Source organism: Scylla paramamosain, chromosome 2, assembly GCF_035594125.1.
Source record: "Scylla paramamosain isolate STU-SP2022 chromosome 2, ASM3559412v1, whole genome shotgun sequence".
Lineage (NCBI taxonomy): Eukaryota > Metazoa > Arthropoda > Malacostraca > Decapoda > Portunidae > Scylla > Scylla paramamosain.
The window spans coordinates 24,954,255-24,959,254 of NC_087152.1; the positions used below are offsets into that span (position 1 = coordinate 24,954,255).

A 5,000-nucleotide genomic window follows, 5' to 3' on the forward strand; every position below is an offset into this window, starting at 1 on the left:
TTTTATTATTATTTTGCCGGATGTAAAAAAAATCCTGATTTTTACAAAATTTATTATACATGTAAGAAATTAAGCTGAAAATGTTTATTTTGCACACGATGAGGAAATACACTTAATGATTGTCATGCTAAACATGTATGTATGTATGTATGTGTGTATGTATGTATCTAAATATGATATGATAGTAGGTGTGTGTGTGTGTGTGTGTGTGTGTGTGTGTGTGTGTGTGTGTGTGTGTGTGTGTGTGTGTTAGTGCATCATCCCAGGGTTCACAAAACTGACCCAAGTCAGGAACCACCATAAATAAACTACTAGTAGACTGCTATTGTATAACCTATCATAAAAAGATCATTGTAGTAGTAGTAGTAGTAGTAGTGGTAGTAGTGGTAGTAGTAGTAGTAGTAGTAGTAGTAGTAGTAGTAGTAGTAGTAGTAGTAGTAGTAGTAGTAGTACTTTCACCACCGTACCGCTAGGGCTTTGGGAAGCGGCGCCTCCCTCCCCCCACCACTGCAAGACCACGAGACAGTCGGGTGGGGGGCTGGGGGCAGGGGTGTCCAAAGCTCACAGTGGCGGGTGGAGGAGAGGGAAGGATACTCACCTCGCGGATAGGGGGGCGGGGTCCTCGGGGGATGGGGGCGATTACTGAACTGGGCTGGGGTGCGCCGGGGGGGTAGGAGTGCCCCATGTAGTAGCCCCAGGACTTGCCGCTCTGTGCGGGGTACAGAAAGAGAGAAGCACGTTATACAGCTGCTGGTAGAAGTAGTAGTAGTAGTAGTAGTAGTAGTAGTAGTAGTAGTAGTAGTAGTAGTAGTAGTAGTAGTAGGCCTTGATTCATTCATATTTCCACTCTTCACTAAACATTCATTCACACATTCCCTATCATTTCCATTCACCACCACCACCACCACCACCATCACTACAAGTCAACATCATCGTGCTCTACTCTTTCACAATCTTTCTCAACCTTTCACCTTCAGCATCATTAATTTCTCTTTCTCTTGGATCCTCCTGCTCCACTTCCTCTCTAATCTTTATATTTTTTTTTTCATTAAAGTATTTTCTAATATACGTATCTTTTTCTTCCTGTTCTTCCTCCCTCTCCTCCTCCTTATCGCAGAAAGTGATTCCTATAAAGTTGTTTTCACGCCTCCAGGCGGTGTGTCACACGCACTTTTTCCGTCAACTTTTTCCATCGTTTGCCTGAAAATCGTGGATATCTTGGCTGCGGCCTGTCACACACACAAACGGTGTTTCATCTGAAACTTTCGGTCGGCACAGACCAAGGAGTGTAAACAAACATGGAGTCCACGCTGCGGCAAAGATACGCTGCTCTGAAACTAATACTATGTACTATGAGACACAGTATTGGAGGGCACAGGTGACTGTGTTGTGAGCCGCTCTTTTCAGGCCTTTCTTCATACAAGATTCATCCTTGTGGTCCCAGAGGCACTTATGGCTCCTGATGCTTCCACAAGGAACTCCTCTGAAAGGCGTGTCCAGCTTGGATGTGGCTTTCCTTCCATGACGAGGCGTAGAGGTGGTAATAACGCTCTGTGAGACAGCTTGAAGCCACGCGGAAAGTCTCGGTCTTGGTCTTGGAAATGTAAACAAAGGCGGAAATTTGCAGGCGGAAACAATCCTGATCGTCTGACGAATTCCTGCGATAACTTCGTGCGGATCGATGAAAAATAGACGGAGATCACATTAATCGACGCAAAAAGTGCCAGTGTGACACTGAGCCTTTACTATACCCATTCTCTCTCTCTCTCTCTCTCTCTCTCTCTCTCTCTCTGTCATATACAGGGATGATGATGATGATACAGAGAAAGAGAGAGAGAGAGAGAGAGAGAGAGAGAGAGAGAGAGAGAGAGAGAGAGAGAGAGAGAGAGAGAGAGAGAGCTGTTCTAAGTGTAGGGCCAGAGGAAGGGAATGAATTAAGAGGTAAACACACCTGCCACGTGCTCCAGCTGAGGGTACATTTTCTGTCATTCGCCCCCAATGAGAGAGAGAACGGAAGAGAAGATGGTGAACTTAAGTAAATTATGTAAAGAGAGGTGGTATCCACGTTTTCTTTTCTCCAGTCTGGTTATATCAGTGAGGTGGTGGTGGTGGTGGTGGTGTTACGTTCCTTACATCCCTCCTCCTCTTTCTCTTCTAAATATCCTAAAGGGGAATGGGGAGATTAAGAGAGAGAGAGAGAGAGAGAGAGAGAGAGAGAGAGAGAGAGAGAGAGAGAGAGAGAGAGAGAGAGAGAGAGACTTGATTTCTTTCTCAATAATTCAAATAGTATACAAAAACTCTACGGTAATATCAAGCTACGTTATTTCTCTCTCTCTCTCTCTCTCTCTCTCTCTCTCTCTCTCTCTCTCTCTCTCTCTCTCTCTCTCTCTCTCTCTCTCTCCTCCAGTCCACGTTCAACTACCACCACCACCACCACCACAACCACAACCATCACCACCCCTCAAACAAACAAACAAACAAACAAGCACGTATTTTTGTTCTTCCCCTCTTAACTCCCCAAAACTTTCCTTCTCCCATTCCTCTCTTCAAATCTCCCCATTGTCAGCCCGTTACCACCCAAAACACCCCCATTACCACCACAAACCCCCATTAACACATCAAAAAAGCCCAGAACACCCCAGTCACACACGCATCCACCCCATTCCCCATTCACAAACCAACACCCCATTCACCCACAAACACCCCCAAAACACACCCATTCACTCCCCATCACCCCATTGCCTCACTTACCGAACGACCTGGCATCAAGGGTCTTGAAGGAGAGAGAGAGAGAGAGAGAGAGAGAGAGAGAGAGAGAGAGAGAGAGAGAGAGAGAGAGAGAGAGAGAGAGAGAGAGAGAGAGAGAGAGAATTAGTCATGTTGACGGACGTGAATGTGATGGAGGAGGAGGAGGAAGAGACAAGAGAAAATAAATATACAACAACAACAACAACAACAATAATAATAATAATAATAATAATAATAATAATAATAATAATAATAATAAAAACACCAAGCTATAACCACGTGACACCAATCAGCTGTTTGGGTCACGTGATCTACACACTCCTCTCCCCTCCCCTCACCCTCCTCCTCTTCCCTCCCCTCCTCACGCTCTCATATCCCACCCCACCCACTAATCACCCCCTCTCTCTCTCTCTCTCTCTCTCTCTCTCTCTCTCTCTCTCTCTCTCTCTCTCGTTAGGCCTAACAAATTTACTGCGTATTTCACTGACGAGAGAGGGTGGTGGTGGTGGTGGTAGTAGTAGTAGTAGTAGTAGTAGTAGTAGTAGTAGTAGTAGTAGTAGTAGTAGTAGTAATAATAATAATAATAATAATAATAATAATAATAATAATAATAATAATAATAATAATAATAATAATAATCACATGAAGATTAATTGATGTTAAATTACTAGTATAAAACAACAACAACAACAACAACAACAACAACTACTGCTACTACTACTACTACTACTATCACAAAATAATGATACACAAAATAAATAAAAATCGTCATATATATATATATATATATATATATATATATATATATATATATATATATATATATATATATATATATATATATATATATATATATATATATATATATATATATATATATATATATATATATATATATATATATATATATATATATATATATATATATATATATATATATAAATCCAAATATATGACGTCACAAAACTCCCAGCCAATCAAAGAGGCATACAGTGACATCACAGTAATACCGTGCAATGACTGGACGGCTGGATACCGAGTGACCAATGGGAGACCGTGTTGATGACGAAATTAACCCGCGGACCAATGAGCGGCCGGGAAATAAAAGCCTTTATTATTCAACTTTCCATACTAGATTATATTGCCTGCAACTGTGCTGTTCATGTGAGACAGAGACAAAGACAGAGACAGAGAGAGAGAGAGAGAGAGAGAGAGAGAGAGAGAGAGAGAGAGAGAGAGAGAGAGAGAGAGAGAGAGAGAGAGGGGGGAGGGGGGAACGGAATGATGGGTGAGTGGAAGAGGGAAGAAATGACAGAAAAATGGTGGAATGGGAGGAGAGAAGGAATGAAGGACTCTCTCTCTCTCTCTCTCTCTCTCTCTCTCTCTCTCTCTCTCTTCCACTCACCTTTGCACCTTTCACTTTGTACAAAACAAAGAAAAAAAAACGCTGTAAAAACCCACAACATTGCCTATTTAATTTTTTTTCACACATTTTCTTCCCTCTCCTCATATTTCATCATTCTCTCTCTCTCTCTCTCTCTCTCTCTCTCTCTCTCTCTCTCTCTCTCTCTCTCTCTCTCTCTCTCTCTCTCTCTCTCTCTTTCTCTCTCATTCCTGTTCAGTGAGGCGAGAGAGAGAGAGAGAGAGAGAGAGAGAGAGAGAGAGAGAGAGAGAGAGAGAGAGAGAGAGAGAGAGAGAGAGAGAGAGAGAGAGAGAGAGAGTGATGGGCAAGTTGCTGGAGAAAATAGTGGCTGCTGCCATCTACCAACACCTGAGCGAGAACCACCTCCTCTCAGACAGGCAGTTTGGCTTCAGGCCTGGCAGATCCACCGCAGACCTCCTCCTCATCATCTCCAAGGACTGGCAAGACGCCCTGGAAGAAGGCCTGGACACCCTTGTGGTGGCCCTGGACATTGCTGGGGCTTTTGACAGGGTCTGGCACGCTGGGCTCATTGAAAAGCTTCGCGCCAAGGGTGTCCAAGGTGACCTGCTAATGCTGCTCGAAGATTACCTCCAGGGTAGGACCCTTCAGGTAGTAGTCAACGGGCAGTCATCAAGGCCTTCACCTGTCCGGGCCTCAGTTCCACAAGGCTCTGTCTTGGGCCCAGTCCTATGGAACATATACGAGTACATCGACGACCTCCTCCGGCAGCTGTCATCTGTGGCAGCATACGCCGACGACTGCACACTCTCCCGCTCCTACTGCCGCCTCGACAGTCAGCGTGCCGTCACTGAGCTGAACAGGCAGCTCG

At 44.1% G+C, this 5,000-nt stretch overlaps 1 protein-coding gene across 19 annotated transcripts in view; it reads right to left on the reverse strand.

The window, feature by feature from the left end:
• The window catches only part of LOC135112014 (prostaglandin G/H synthase 1-like), a 32,793-nt gene that overhangs the window by 19,335 nt on the left and 8,458 nt on the right, over positions 1 to 5,000 (reverse strand). For 17 of the 19 annotated variants that reach the window (XR_010274034.1, XR_010274030.1, XR_010274033.1 and 14 more), the window contains exon 2: positions 599 to 709. The gene's annotated coding sequence lies outside the window, so the exon portion shown is untranslated. Of the gene's footprint in view, positions 1 to 598; positions 710 to 971; positions 987 to 5,000 lie in introns of those variants that run through there. The other 2 variants (XR_010274012.1, XR_010274011.1) reach the window with 1 other exon arrangement.